At 44.8% G+C, this 17,226-nt stretch overlaps 1 protein-coding gene across 7 annotated transcripts in view; it reads right to left on the reverse strand.

Moving 5' to 3' along the window:
* The window catches only part of LOC146058239 (uncharacterized), a 92,813-nt gene extending 75,587 nt beyond the window's left edge, over positions 1-17,226 (reverse strand). The window contains exon 1 of one of the 7 annotated variants that reach the window (XM_083170419.1): positions 16,747-16,964. The gene's annotated coding sequence lies outside the window, so the exon portion shown is untranslated. Of the gene's footprint in view, positions 1-16,746 lie in introns of all 7 variants that reach the window. The other 6 variants (XM_083170418.1, XM_083170415.1, XM_083170417.1 and 3 more) reach the window with 6 other exon arrangements.

Below are 17,226 nucleotides of genomic sequence, written 5' to 3' on the forward strand. Positions count from 1 at the left end.
TTAATATTTTCACATATTTACACTAAAATACATTATTGCATATTGACTGTATAATATTCAAATAGTCCAAGATATGCCTGGATGGCTTTAATATTATTGCACTATCAAGATGTAGCGCTGTATTAGCTGTAGAGTCTATGAACCATTCATCATTTTAATTGTGAATCTAAATAAACGAACCAAATGAATAGTGAAAAATAAACAAAACATATAATAAAGAATTATAATGGTGATTAAAGTCAGATCGAATGCTTATGATCTGGTGATCATCACCTGATAATGGTGATGCTGGGTGAGTATTTAAATGGTGATCGATAGTAACATGATGAATTGTGATATTTTTAATTAGAATTATGATTGGATAAGTATGTAGATTGGAAGTATTGTGCTGTGATATAGCAAGTGCTGACAAATTATAAAAGAATTGAGATGATGGGGGAGGAAAGGGGAATCTAAGTGACAAACTTCAAGGCAAAACAATGTGAAAAATGTGCAAATAAATAAAACAGGTGCCAGGGGGGGAGGGAAAGAGGGAATTTTGGGGTGTCTTGGTGTAGGGATGGTTTCAAACTTGTTAATACATTTTTATAATCTAAGTGAACATTGGTGTGTGTAGTGTCATTACATTGGTTCATTATTTTAATTGTCTTGGACTTATTTTAAGCCTATTATTATAATTTCATAATCTGAAATAACATCAATGTATATAGTGTAACTTGGTTATCGATGTAATGTGCTGATGTCATCCTGAATAATCCAGGTGTGAATGGACGATAATTGATCATCCGTATTGTTCTCATGGCTCATAAGGTTGAAATTTCTAGGCGTCAGCACCTGGCATACAGTAGCACAAACCTAACTTGAATACAGTGAAGGGACCCTTGCGATAGATTATCCTGGAACAAGAAACAAATAAAAAAGAGGGAAGGGGGAGAGAAATTATATGAGTTCTTATATAACTTCATAAAAATAGATCTTAAGTGACATATTGCATCATTGTTTTATCACTTTCTCTCTTTCTTCTCCTCTCCTGTAGGTATTTGTGCATCCAGAGGACTCCCCGAAAAAATTGGTAAGTATATTGATAAATTATAATCATCATCACTGGAGACATGGATGTTTATAATGGGGAGCTTGGTTCATGGGAGGATGGCGATACCATAACATTTTGGCAATTATAATCATAGTTGTATGTGGGGGAATAGTCGTGCCATGATATTTGGCAAGTGTTATAATAGTAGCATATTCCGTATTTCCTCGAAATTAACTGGATGTTATGGTCATACATCCATTTTAGAATTCTGGGATAAATTCTTCCACATTTGAGAAATCACATGGACATTCATGTCCATGTGATTTCTCAAATGTGGAAGAATTTATCCCAGAATTCTAAAATGGATGTATGACCATAACATCCAGTTAATTTCGAGGAAATACGGAATATGCTACTATTATAACACTTGCCAAATATCATGGCACGACTATTCCCCCACATACAACTATGATTATAATTGCCAAAATGTTATGGTATCGCCATCCTCCCATGAACCAAGCTCCCCATTATAAACATCCATGTCTCCAGTGATGATGATTATAATTTATCAATATACTTACCAATTTTTTCGGGGAGTCCTCTGGATGCACAAATACCTACAGGAGAGGAGAAGAAAGAGAGAAAGTGATAAAACAATGATGCAATATGTCACTTAAGATCTATTTTTATGAAGTTATATAAGAACTCATATAATTTCTCTCCCCCTTCCCTCTTTTTTATTTGTTTCTTGTTCCAGGATAATCTATCGCAAGGGTCCCTTCACTGTATTCAAGTTAGGTTTGTGCTACTGTATGCCAGGTGCTGACGCCTAGAAATTTCAACCTTATGAGCCATGAGAACAATACGGATGATCAATTATCGTCCATTCACACCTGGATTATTCAGGATGACATCAGCACATTACATCGATAACCAAGTTACACTATATACATTGATGTTATTTCAGATTATGAAATTATAATAATAGGCTTAAAATAAGTCCAAGACAATTAAAATAATGAACCAATGTAATGACACTACACACACCAATGTTCACTTAGATTATAAAAATGTATTAACAAGTTTGAAACCATCCCTACACCAAGACACCCCAAAATTCCCTCTTTCCCTCCCCCCCTGGCACCTGTTTTATTTATTTGCACATTTTTCACATTGTTTTGCCTTGAAGTTTGTCACTTAGATTCCCCTTTCCTCCCCCATCATCTCAATTCTTTTATAATTTGTCAGCACTTGCTATATCACAGCACAATACTTCCAATCTACATACTTATCCAATCATAATTCTAATTAAAAATATCACAATTCAGATGTGGGGGGTGTGGCCACGGCGGTGCGGGAGTGAGGGTGTTGGTGGACTGAGCTCCCTGTTCAATGGACATCCGTAACAAATAGCCGCCTGCCTAGCTGACCTTGGTCCGGATATCTAACCTGTTTTAGCGGGGGAAAGTCCTTCTCTCTCTGCTGCCCGTGGTGCCTGCTTCCCGTGCTGCTGACGTCACGGGGAAACGCCGTGTGGACCTCGTTCCTGCTTCTCTCCCCGGCTGAGTGAGACGCTGCCGGGTATACGACAGAGCTGTGCTGAGTGTGGCGCGGCAGGAGCGCTCTCCCGCTGTCCGGCTGTTACCGCGTTCTCCCCCCTTGCCTGGTTAAGGGAGACGCTTCCATTGCTTCTGAGCACAGCGCGGCTGTGCAGGCAGTAAAGATACACTCCTTCGCTGTTAAGGGAGATCTGGACCGTAGGAGCGCTCCCCGACTGTTGCTTCTTCCTCTCCCCCACCTGATACGTGGTCGCTACCTCGGAGCTCAGCGGGGCTGTGCTTATAGTAAAAACCTGCCGCTGCTGCCTCTATTCCTTCCCTGCAAAGGGAGACACTGACGGTAGCACTTTGTATTAGCGCCAAACAAGGAGCTGCAGGAGCACTCGCCATTCCCCCTCTGCTTCCCTCCTGATCATAAAATCACCTTGCTCTCTGTGGGGAGCGAGGGGACACTGCAAGCTGGTACTTAGTGGGGGCAACAAATACAGCAGACTACACGGCAGACAGTGAGAGGGTCTGTCCGTGTCAACCACCTCCCAGCCACTAGCAGCTGCCGACCCCCATTACATGGGTCAGAAAACGCCTCAGCAGCCCCTCTCTACATGGTGGATACTGATGTGGTGACCAGATATTTCGGGGGTACTTACGGATGCTGCACCTATTGGGAGTGAAGCTTGGTTACCTCTTCTCCTGCGGCCCCCCTTTGGTGCATTTGATTTGGCAGGACATTCATCCCTGCGGGATCGATCACAGGGACAGGAAAGTCCCAACGCAGACGCTGAACGGTTCGGATAATATCAAGCAAACTGGGAAACTACATCGAATCCAAGCAGAAAATGTGGTGAAGTACAATTTACTTATCTTTATGCTCATATCTCCCATTGTGTGCCCTGTGAACATAGTACACTGTTAACTGTGAACTGTATAGAGTTAAAAATCCCACTGCAAGGACCGCAATTATCTACCGCGCAAACCTCCCTGTAATAACAGTTAGGTTTTACCTACTATAGCTCTGTCTCTCCGTGAACTATGGGCAAAACCGGTACCACCTCGGCTGCGGCCCGTCTAGAGAGATATGCACGAGCACAAGGTGGGAACACCCTGCAAACCCCCACTACAACCCCACACTCGACTCCATCGAAAAGCAAAAGCCCGCCGCCTACACCCGAAATAACACTCCAGCAAGTGTTAGAGGCAATAAACACCTCTGAACATCGGCTGTCGGAGCAAATAAAGGGGGTACAAGCAGAAATTTCTTCTATTAAATCAGACCTTAAAATTACAACAGAAAGAATCAACGTAGCTGAGACTCGGATCTCAGCGCTTGAAGATGCGAGTAACCAATGGTCTACTAAGGTGACCAAATTGTCTCAGCAAGTAACTGAAATAAAGGCTAAAATGCTCGATGTGGAAGGTCGATTAAGAAGAAATAACTTGCGATTTGTGGGTATACCGGAAAAAGCGGAGGGATTAGATACCATCAAATTCATACAGGAATGGATGCTGGTAACGTTTGGGCAGGACGCTTTTTCTAAACAATTTGCAATTGAGCGGGCACACAGAGTGCCAGCCAGGCCGCCTCCACCAGGGGCTCCCCCAAGGACTTTAATAGTCAAAATCCTAAATTACCAGGACAGAGATACAATCTTGCGGCTAATACGTGCCAATGGGCAACTGGAACATAACGGGGTTCATATATCCGTATTCCCAGATTTTGCACTGGAGGTGCAGAAAGAAAGAGCCAAGTTTATCGAAATTAAAAAACGTCTGCGGGACAAAAACCTGAAGTATTCGATGGTATTCCCATCTAAACTTCGGGTCATATATAACAGCGAGACTATTTTTTTCCAGACCCCGCATGAAGCCGCCAAGTGGCTTGATAATCATGTCCCCGGGACACGGCAGCTGGCAGACGGCTAGGAATCAGTTTTATTGCAACTATACTATCAGGGAGCTCCCCGCAAATTGGTGGCTTATTTCTTTTTCTTAGCCCCCAGGCAACCGGGTTGAGCTACTTTTTGTCTTTTTTCTTTTTTCTGTTTTTTTTTTTTTTTTTTTTTTTTTTTTGGGGGGGGGGGGGGTTAGCGGGGATTAGGTATGCCTAGCACTGGGAGGTATACAGGGTGGGGGGAGGGTTTTCTTGTGGGATTGTGTACAGTACGTATGGTTAATGTGTATATTCATTGTTACATTGCGCATGTCGACTTGTTGCTCTGCTCTAAAAATGTTGAGAAAGAGGTATGGCAGGGGTACATAACCAAATGACAAAGATTAAAGTAGTGACCTGGAACGTCCGAGGGTTAAATTGTAAAATCAAACGCTCCCTTGTTATGAACCAACTTAGGAGTATGGGACCAGATATAGTTGCCCTAACTGAAACCCACTTGGTGGGAGGGAAACTTATGGCCTTGAAAAAGCCATGGGTTGGTTATTCCTGCCATGCCTCTTTTACCTCCTCTGCCAGGGGTGTATCGTTACTGATAAGGAAAACGCTGCCATTTATCTGTAGGAGGATATGGGCTGACCCAGGGGGTTGCTACGTATTTCTGGACTGTTTAATTTATGACTCCCCATATATCATCCTGGCCATTTATATCCCACCCCCCTTCGCTTATAAAATCCTTTCAAAAGCTATCGAGTTTGCAGCCCACACCCCCAACTCCCCCATCATATGTATGGGTGATCTAAATAATATCATGGATCCCCAACTAGATCGGTGGAGAAGTGGAAACAGTGGTGTGGTGGGGAGTAACAGGGGACTGGCCAATTTCATCCAAAGTGTAGGATGGGCAGATCCATGGCGGATACAAAATCCTTCTACTCGCCAGTTCTCCTGTTTCTCAACATCATACGCCGCTTTTTCCAGAATCGATTATATACTGGTATCCAGAAGTCTCACCCCCCAAGTCCTTAAGATTGAATACAGAGCGAGAGGTATATCCGATCACTCTCCGGTGCTCATGGAACTTTCCCTGGACACCGACCGGGGGTGCGGCTTTTGGAGCTTCAACTCGAACTGGCTAAATAGTATTGACAATAGCACCAATTTGGAAGATCAATGGAGGGAATTTTGGGAATTTAATCAAGGCTCTGCATCAGCTGCAATACAGTGGGATGCCTTTAAGGCATACCTGAGGGGTACATTACGGAAATGTATAGCGGAACTGAAAAGAAAGAGTAGGGAGAAAATCCAGGAGAAGGAGGAACTCTGTCTAGTCAGTGAAGCAGAATACCTGACCAGTAATACCGATAGCGCCTACCAGTCCTGGCAAATAGCTCAGAATACCTGGCTCGAGGTGATGAAAGCAGAAAATGCTAAAATTATGTCCCAAAAAACACAGGCGAAATATCGCCATTCAGACAGGTCAGGAAAATATCTTGCTTTCCTGGCTCGTGCAGAACTTCCCTCAAAAACAATCAGTTCGATCAGAAATGAAAAAGGGGTAATGGTAAGCTCCACCGTACAAATCGGGGAAACACTTAGGTCATATTTCTCCAAGATCTATACCTCCCAGCTACAACACAATTCTGTAGAGATTGAGGAGTTTCTGGAAAATATTGCCCTCCCAGCACTACACAGGGATGCTAAAACAGAATTGGAATCCCCATTAAGGATCGCAGAGGTTGTCAACGCGGTCAGGGACTCACCGAGTGGGAAGGCTTCTGGCCTGGATGGGATCCCGATCGAAATATATAAGAAATATATTAACTCCCTAGCACCTTTACTTTTAGAAACATTTAACAATTGTTTTGTGGAGGGTACCGTCCCGGCATCATTCTCCGAGGCCAAAATTGTTGTGATCCTAAAGACTGGTAAACCAGCCTGCGATCCCGATTCATATAGGCCAATATCTTTGATCTCTGTGGAGGCCAAGATATTGGCAAAAATATTAGCGTATAGACTAAATCAACATATTCATACGTTAATCCATCAAAACCAATCGGGATTTATGCCGGGTAAGGATACCTCTGCAAACATCCGACATCTCTATACCCATTTGCAGACCACTGGCAGGGAGTGCGGCAGCTCAATCGTTGTCTCACTCGATGCCATAAAGGCATTTGACGCGGTTGAGTGGCCATACCTCTGGGCGGTGCTCCGAGCGTTCGGGCTGGGTCCTAATTTTATCAAATGGGTACAGCTCTTGTATACCAGCCCGAAGGCTCGGGTCTTTGTAAATGGATGGACCTCACCAGCTTTTGCTCTTGCCCGGGGGACGAGACAGGGGTGTCCGCTCTCCCCTGTCTTGTTCGCCCTGGCAATAGAACCACTGGCCTGTATGCTAAGGCAACACCCGGCAATCGTGGGCCTTCCGCTAGGCGGCAGTAACGACGTCGTCTCTCTTTACGCCGACGATCTTCTAATTTATTTACTGGACTACAGTAAGTCCCTCTCGGTGGTCCTGGGATTGATTGACAACTTCGGCGACTTTTCCGGATTCAGAATAAACAAGACAAAATCTATCATCTTTCCAGTTAACCCATCCCTAAAACCGCCCCCAATATCCACACAGCCGTTGAAGTGGGTTACAAATTTTAAATATCTTGGCATAAATATATCCTCGGACCCTGGAGACTATGTTCAATTCAATATTCAACCTTTACTGGTATGGCTAAGGGATAAAATTAAGGTCTGGACCAAACTCCCCTTGATAGTTACCGGGAGAATAAACCTCGTAAAAATGGTGGTACTCCCCAAATTTCTATATGCATTTACTCATGCACCTGTATACCTCCCGAAACCCCTATTCCGCAAAATTAACAGTATGATAGCTGCATTCATTTGGAATGGAGCCCGGCATAAAATAAGCTTAAAAAACCTGATGAGGGATAATGGTGAAGGGGGACTGAGTTTGCCTGACATGAGGCGATATTATCTGGCTGCACAGTTGGCACAGTTAAGATCGTGGATACTGCAGGGGGAGTACGGTTGGGAATACGCCAATAAACTAATCTCTGTATCTAAAGCCGGAGTTAACCCACTACAAAAAATCTTACAGGGGAAACTTACTAGTGCAGACCCGCCATTAATGATACAGGCCATAAAAATATGGCGTGAGGTGGACCAAATACTGGGTGTAGACTTCATGGATATAGATCATCGAATTGTAGACCAACTCACTGACCAGGAAGCGTCCAATTTACAGATTTTAGAAGCCTGGCACCCCTATGAAGTCACCAAACTCCAACAGATCTATACGGTATCTGGCCTAAAATCATTTACTCAATTAAAAACAGAATTTAATCTGCCTCAAACGCACTTCTATCGATATTTGCAGTTGAGAAGTGTTATACAGTCATATTTTGCCAGTGACCCCCCGATATTTGGGGAATCACTGACAAAAACAATATTAAAATCTAGCAACAAAAAAAAAATAGTCTCCAGGGAATATAAGATCTTGGGGAAAGAAGCGTCTAAAGACGGACTGAAACATCTTCGGGTGAAATGGGTACAAGACATAGGTGAATTGAGTGATGAGGAATGGTTATCAGCAATGAAGTCTACATACAAGGCCACTAGTTCTCTCCGGGTTCAGTTAACGCAACTATATATATTTCATAGATCGTACCTCTCAATTAAAACATTAAGTAAATTCTCAGGCAGAACCGCCATAGTATGCCCCAGGTGTGGCGACACCTCGGGCACCTTCCTGCATTCGCTGTGGGAGTGCCAGGGGGTCGCCAAATTCTGGGAAGAAGTCAAAAAGGTAATAGTAGATACCGGGTTAAATAGTGAGATATTAACCATTAAGTGTTGCCTATTAGGTATTATGGGCAATAATGTGAGCGGTATCGAGAAAATCTATATTAATAACTTAGTCTCGCTGGCGAAAGTCGTAGTTGGGAGAAACTGGATGGCGAAAGCACCACCCGAGCTGAACAACTGGGTAGTATTAGTAAACTATATCATTAGACAGGAACAATCCGTATACACAAATCGTAATTCACTGGCAAAATACAAACTAATATGGCACAAGTGGATTAATTCCACATATTATCAAATGTAATTTATACAGTTACGTCACAATGATAGATATAAATGATAGTAATGGGGGAGGGGGAGGGGGGTTGGGATGGGAAGGGAATATTCACTATAAGTATTATATACTAGATATCATTAATGGTATCATGAGGTATTAATTAAAAAGATATCGCACACGGGTAAACCCTGTTTGTTTGTTATAGTAAAACCACATAATGGGAAGTATAATAGGGTATCACTGTACGCAATGGAAACTGTAGAGGCGACCTATCATAAACTATTCCTTTTTACACTTTTTCTCGCCTCCTTTCTTTCACTGTAAACTATATAAGTCTATTCCATACACATGCACCTATCTTCACCAAATTGTAGAAATCTCGGGTTGGTAAGGCAATATTACCCTGTCGGAACTAATACACCCATTATTAAGTAAACTCAGATTACATATCCCGGGGTCACTACCCCGACCTTAACCGGGGGACAATATCAATTTTTGAACAGATCTAGTAACAATCAGCAACATTGGTGGGTCCCCATGACATCTAGCCCTCAACCGGCCAACCCCTAAAACAACTACCCCGGTGGTAAATAAATATAAGAATCTGTCCCAAAGTCCCCATGAAGGGACCAGGGTAGTACAAAGGTCAATAAGTATACTCAAGGGAGGAAAGACCCGACATCGCTTGCCATACAGGGCAAACTGTTTGGTTTTTTTTTGTCTTTTTTTCTTTTTTTTAACATGAGTTAGGGCAGTAGGATGACAGCGCAATGAAAAAAAAAAAAAATGTATTTTATTTTGTCTATGTAGCAAGGATGCACTGAACTGTAATTATGTAACTATGCGTACAAGTATGTATGTTGTAAGTCTTTTTCTATTTGTTTTTATATGTATAAAAGAAATAAAGATCTGAAGTGTAAAAAAAAAAAATATCACAATTCATCATGTTACTATCGATCACCATTTAAATACTCACCCAGCATCACCATTATCAGGTGATGATCACCAGATCATAAGCATTCGATCTGACTTTAATCACCATTATAATTCTTTATTATATGTTTTGTTTATTTTTCACTATTCATTTGGTTCGTTTATTTAGATTCACAATTAAAATGATGAATGGTTCATAGACTCTACAGCTAATACAGCGCTACATCTTGATAGTGCAATAATATTAAAGCCATCCAGGCATATCTTGGACTATTTGAATATTATACAGTCAATATGAAATAATGTATTTTAGTGTAAATATGTGAAAATATTAAAGACATTTCTTGTATTATACACTATGCCTGTTACAGGGAGGGGGCTCCGTATGTATTGATTACCTGGTTTAACATACTAATGCCAGGTTGGTTAAGGGACAACTTTATTGAAGCTATCCAGACATACCCTGGACCATCAGGTCGCTATAGAGCCAAGACACAGTAACGTATTTCAATGCAAATATGTATAAAAATTAATAATACACTTTACATTATGCACCATGCTCGCTACAGGGTTGGGGCTCCGTATGAATTGACTTCCTGGTTCAGCATTTCTGACTCCAGGATTGGTCAAAAGATGATCATGTGCGCTATGACGCACAACATGGGAGCCAGATAACTCTGGGAGACCATGTGACTTTTAGGATCGCGTTGAGGAGATGACGCGATACGCTGGTCACGTGGGGCGGGACGCCGACCACGTGACCCAAACAATGCCCACATGATCTGACGCTCACAGCTGAGCTGAATGAGACGTCAGAACGGAGGGGAGACGTATACAGAGTAATGCGCATAGGCGATTGGCCCATATAAACACATGACAATAATCTAGACATGCGATTGGTGGGGCAATATTAATAAATAATGATCAGCTGGGACACGCAGGTTGGCCTTGACAAAGCTAAGCGAAACACTAGTGTCGGTTATTGACTGTCCAAATATGCTCACTAGCCTGATTAATGATTATTGAAATGATGTTGGTTTATTAAGGGCGCTATCAGACCATCCTAGGTGTTAAATCCTATACACCTTGGCTGAAGTAGGTAGCAGATGCCCTGTAATTGTGCTCATTTTGCTGATTAAAAATACAAGGAGATAATTATAACTCCGATTTTCAGCCTACCACATTTATCTGAGCACCTTGCTCTTGGTCTTAGGAAAGCCCTCAGTAATCCATGTTCCCTTTATTTTATGGTCCCTTCTCTTTTTTCCAAAGTGTTTAAACCTAAATTATTGTGCTGCCAATAAAAGGTTATGAAAAATTCTATGCATCAGACAAAAGTTGTATAATATTCCTAAAATCACCACTAGATGGTGCAATAGGATAGTGTATCAGAGGTCCTTAGTGAGAAAGGTCCCTGAACCACTTATACCTTGTCATTAATCTACCAGAAGGTGGCAGTATTATTACAAAAAGGTTGAATTAAATTCAGAAATCCACACTGGTTAATTGGAGATCAATTAATTACTGAATAGGGCAATACACACATTTTTTTCCGTGATCAAATAAAACCACATCCTTGGCTATTATCTTGTGAGCATAATTTTTGGTCAGGACGTAAGTGTCATTTTTAAAGCACTGATTCCCTGTCTTTTTGTGCACATTGTGTGTATGTGTGTGTATGTCTAAGATTTTAAACTTTCATTTTTCGCTGTACTCCCATTCAAGTTAATTGTGGGATTATTAACTATGATATATTAAAAGTTATTTTTTATGACTGTATTTCTTTAGTGCGTTCCCCCCTGAGCAGTTCCTTTCCTTCTTTGTCCAATATGCTATATGCTTGACTGCCGGGAACAGCACCCCCTCTAGTTTATTCAAGAAAATTTGGGGTTTTCTCTCTAAAAAATATCTTTAATTTCGGTGTGCAGGAGAGCAACAGGCTTCCTAGTGGAGCCACCACACGCTATAGTTTTGATGTCTTCAGTATTATTCTACTGTACAATGCAGAAAATAATTAAAATAAAACCATTGAATGAGAAGGTGTCCAAACTTTTGACTGGTACTGTGTGTCCAGTCGGATCGGGCAGCTTGTTCTGCACACATGGGCCCTTATTCTGATCGGTGCGGATATTCCCGCATTCTTACGGAGCGGTCCGCACGCCACGGTGTTCTGCCGCGTGCGGCCATCGTCCGTAGAAACGCCCACGGGTCCTCCGCATTCGGACGGACTCACTCTTTAAGAACAGGGCGTGTTTACGGACGACATACAAACCATGCGTGTGCGGGAGAAACACTCAGATTCTGCACGGTATTACAGAGTATTACAGATTATGCTCGGGAATACCGCATCCGAACGGGAGCCAAGCGGTGCTACCGCCCGTAAGCGGAGTATTTACGCCAAACAACCCACTATTATGTATCTTCTGCAATACATCACATGACCCACTTATTCAATTACCTATCCTCATAAAAAACTTCTTATTTGGAATTGGAATCAATTAGATGCCAATATATCCTTACAAGCATGCCTAACACATGCATTGCACACATTAACCCTTACAGCAATTGAAGTGCAATGGTTTCAATTAAAGCACTGACAAGCGTCCTATTAGTGAGTAATGAGTAAAGGAGTCGATTCTATTGGGTTCAGGTGTTAATGCTTGTAGTCATTAGGCGTACGTTCGCCTCCCGCAGGAACGAGTGGTGTCCGCAAAGCAATAGTACACTTGTGGACACCGCACATTTCTTCCCTTTTTGATCGCGTGCATTCGGAGTGGTATCCGAATGTACGCCCCCCAACATAAGTGTACTCCCCCGTGTCCGCCCATGTTTCCGCCCCGTTTTGCCCACTTTGAAACTACGCCCATGTGTCATTCCGCATGACGCCCATAATACGCCCATATTTCCCGACTGATTGCGGGGAACAGTTTGGGACGGGATTTGGCCGAACTGGTACGGAGTCAAGGCCTGGCACATGCGCGTTGCGTTCTCCACGCATGCGCAGACGCCGTAAAGACGCCATCCGAAAGTATGCGGTAAAGTACGCGTCAATCAGAATAAGGGCCATGGTGCCTGTTCAGTCATGAGGCACATATAGAAACCGTTGTAATTCCTACACCGTTCACCTGATTTGAATGTAAATACCTGTACCCTCAAATTAAAGCTGACATCTTGTTTGTTACATTTCAAATCCATTGTGGTGGTGTATAGAGGCCAAAATATGAGAATTGTGTCGATATCCCAATATTTATGGACCTGTAGTGTTCCCGCTAGGGAAGCACATCGCCGCCGTAGATGCCCGGCGCTTCCCCGGCAGTGACTCCTTTTGTGGCGGCCAGACCCATCCCCTTCCGTGACGTCTGCTACTGAGCCCACCCCCTTTCGTGATGTCGTGGCCCAGGCCCGCCCCCTTTCGTGATGTCAGCAGCCCAGGCTCACCCACAACTGTAACATCGGTGGCCCGGTCCACCCCCTTTATGCTGCCCTCATGCAGCGCCGCCCGGTCCAGTTCCTAGAAGGAACACTACCTGACTGAATATATATTCCTCCTGGGGAGATTAAAGCCTGTACAGGTTGCAGCAGAAGTGGCAGTTAGGAATTTCAGGTTTTCCCGGTTGCACAAGGCTGGAAATCATCACTGAATGTAAGGAAGGGTTTATAAGTCTCATCCGCCCATTGTGAAGGCACTGACACCGCAAAGGGGCCAGTGAATAGGCCGGAGTCTCCTTAGTGCCAAGGACTTGTGATCCAGCTGTGCTACACAGTACTGCTGAATGTGGCTGCATTCTACTGCAGCAGACTGAACATTAGCACTTGGGTGCTGGGACGTTAGTTGAATGCCTGATGTCTATAGTTGTTTGTCCAGGCGACTTTGCAAGTGTGTGCTACCATTAAGGTACGATTCAGACCTGCTTGCTAGGCTGCGAGTTTTTAGAGGCTGTGGGGAGGAGGCGGCCGCTGATTAAGTCAGCGGCGCCTCCCTCCCAACGGCCGGGTAACTCCTGCGTTTTCTAGGACACTCCCAGAAAACGCTGCGTTAACGCCTCCAAACATTTGCAGGGTGTCAATCACCATTCTAGCACCCAACCATGGCTAGCCATCGCTAGATCCGGTCATACAGACGGCTGAGTACCGTGCGCATGCCCAGTCATCTGATAAGCTGCAGGCTGTGAATCCGGACTCTTAGCAAATGCCACTCTGACACTGAGATACTCATAGTAATATGTGTTGTTACTTTGTAATAAAATGTAATTACCCACAAAACAGTCCAAGGATTTCAGCTCAGAATACAAACGGCCGATACAAAGTCGGTTCCAGATGTTATACCCATGTTACACATACAACTCGGCTGATGTAACGGGAGCAGAGGTTATAACTCGGATACTAAACAGGTTGATAAGTCTGTTAGGGTGAGATCTAATCAGCAATGTTTAAATGAACTTACAAGTACTAAATTACAGCACGCTGATAATAAATATTTAAAAATGTATTTCTAACCTTACAAATGCAAAATATACTCATGTCCAAACAGCTGATGTACTGTACATGTTAATCTTTATTTTTTTCCCGTTGAAAGCATGCTATACTAACTAGATGCACAAGAAGTTTCTGTTGCTGGTACTCTTTACCTAGAAGGGCGCCCGTCGTGGTGATCGCGGGTACATTTATGTCTGGCCGCGACGCGACCGACGCGATGCCCGCGATTTCCCATTGAAACCCATGTTAAACATGGAAATCGCGTCGGTCGCGTCGCGGCCGGCCATAAATGTACCCGCGATGCGATGCACCCGATTTCCCATAGGAATCAATGTTAAATGGCCCGACCGACGCGATTTTACTGTTAAATGCCTCAATGGACCCGATGTGGGCATAGGAAACAATGTTAAATGGGCCACAGAGGCCAAATAGGCAACCTTGACTGGGAAATGGCCCCCCCAATTGTTACCGCCACCCCACGATCAACGTCAACCCGAAGCGTGAGAATAGAATAGTGTGGCGAGCGCAGCGAGCCACCGAGCCCGAAGCGTGGCGAGCCCCGCGAGGGGACGCGGATACCTTCACAGGTAAACGCGTCCCCTCGCGGGCTTCACAGGTGTCCGTGGCCACGCGGACACCTGTGAAGTCCGCGAAGGGACGCGTTTACCTGTGAAGGTATCCGTGTCCGCTCGCCACGCTTCGGGCTCGGTGGCTCGCTGCGCTCGCCACAGTATTCTATTCTCAACTCCACGCCGACGTGGATAGTAGGGCATGAAAAGGTCGGAGGACGCGTACCGCCGCCGCTCGCCACGCTTCGGGTTGGCGTGGATCGTGGGGTGGCGTTAAAAATTTGGGGGGACATTTAAGGGTTAATTGTGCCTATTTGGGCTCTGTAGCCCATTTAACATTGATTCCTATGGCCAAATCGCGGGCATTGAGGCATTTTACATGAAAATCGCGGTCAATCAGCCTTTTTAGCATTGTTCCCTATGGGAAAATCGCGGTCATCGCGGGCAGCAGATTTTTATGTACCCGCGATTTACCCGCGATGCCCGCGATTTTTACCCCCGACGCCCGCGATTCCAATCGCTGGCGCCCTTCTAGGTAAAGAGTACCCTGTTGCTTAAAAAGATATACAGCGTGCTTACATTATGTATATGATTGTGACTGAATTTGCACAAATAATGTTCGAATATAGTGTTTCTCAGCCAAACAGTGTAACATTATTTGTTATGCACATAAAGTAGTTGCTGGGTATATGGCAGGTAAGTGGTTATACCGTGTGACAGTACAGTGGATACACAGCACCATACAGCAGCTGCTGGCACCTGGCAGTGGTGGCTGCTGGGTATATGACAGGTAGGTGACTACACCATGTGACAGCACAGCAGGTACACAGCACCATACAGCAGCTGCTGGTACCTGGCAGTGATGGCTGTTGGGTATATGGCAGGTAGGTGGCTATACCATGTGACAGTATAGTGGGTAAACAGCACCATACAGCAGCTGCTGGTACCTGGCAGTGATGGCTGCTGGATATATGGCAGGTAGGTGACTACACCATGTGACAGTACAGCAGGTACACAGCACCATACAGCAGCTGCTGGTACCTGGCAGTGATGGCTGCTGGGTATATGGCAGGTAGGTGGCTATACCATGTGACAGTACAGCGGGTACACAGCAGCTGCTGGTACCTGGCAGTGATGGCTGCTGGGTATATGGCAGGTAGGTGGTTATACTATGTGACAATACAACAGCTGGTACCTGGCAGTGATGGCTGCTGGGTACATGGCAGGTAGGTGGCTATACCATGTGACAGTACAGCGGGTACACAGCACCATACAGCAGCTGCTGATACCTGGCATGATGGCTGATGGGTATATGGCAGGTAGGTGGCTTTACCATGTGACAGTACAGCAGGTACACAGCAGCTGCTGGCACCTGGCAGTGATGGCTGATGGGTATATGGCAGGTAGGTGGTTATACTATGTGACAATACAACAGCTGGTACCTAGCAGTGATGGCTGCTGGGTATATGGCAGGTAGGTGGCTATCCCATGTGACACAGTACAGTGGGTACACAGCACCATACAGCAGCTGCTGGCAGTGATGGCTGCTGGGTATATGACAGGTAGGTGTCTATACCATGTGACAGTACAGTGGGTACACAGCACCATACAGCAGCTGCTGATACCTGGCAGTGATGGCTGCTGGGTACATGGCAGGTAGGTGGCTATACCATATGACAGTACAGCAGGTACACAGCACCATACAGCAGCTGCTGATACCTGGCAGTGATGGCTGCTGGGTACATGGCAGGTAGGTGGCTATACCATGTGACAGTACAGCAGGTACACAGCACCATACAGCAGCTGCTGATACCTGGCAGTGATGGCTGATGGGTATATGGCAGGTAGGTGGTTATACTATGTGACAATACAACAGCTGGTACCTGGCAGTGATGGCTGCTGGGTATATGGCAGGTAGGTGGCTATACCATGTGACAGTACAGCGGGTACACAGCACCATACAGCAGCTGCTGATACCTGGCATGATGGCTGATGGGTATATGGCAGGTAGGTGGTTATACTATGTGACAATACAACAGCTGGTACCTAGCAGTGATGGCTGCTGGGTATATGGCAGGTAGGTGGCTATACTATGTGACAATACAACAGCTGGTACCTGGCAGTGATGGCTGCTGGGTAGAAGCTGCTACACAGCAGGGGGAGGAGTCACCGGGGGACCAGTATCCGGGTATTACCTGAGGCTGTTGCTCTCCGGGTCACTGCTGGGGTCTTCCTCTGGGGTCAGAGCGCTGCGCTGTAGGGCTGCCGGTAGCACCGCCCGCTATGTCCGGCCTATGTGATGTGGAACGGAGCTTCCGGCATCCATTCACTCGGTAATCAGCTTGTTTTGCCTAGGCACTTCATCAGGCTTGTGCAAGCGCATGATTGATTCCTCAGGTCTGGCACATAAATTCAATTCGGGATTTATTAGCCCCACCTCTTTGAGGATGCGGCGGCCATCTTTAGCACTGGCATAATTGGTAGATGATACGAGTGAGCCATAACATAGCTTTTTTTTTAACGAAAATAATGTGAATCAGGGTTGGACTGGCCCACAGGGGCACAGGGTCAACCCCAGGTGTGCCCCACTGCCTGGTTCTAGACTGTGCACATGTGATGTTACCATACTGTATACTGCACAGGACTATGGTGCATACTTGCCTACTTTTATCTTC

Source organism: Crinia signifera, chromosome 2 (genome assembly GCF_055691185.1).
Source record: "Crinia signifera chromosome 2, ASM5569118v1, whole genome shotgun sequence".
In the NCBI taxonomy this organism is placed as follows: Eukaryota; Metazoa; Chordata; class Amphibia; order Anura; family Myobatrachidae; genus Crinia; species Crinia signifera.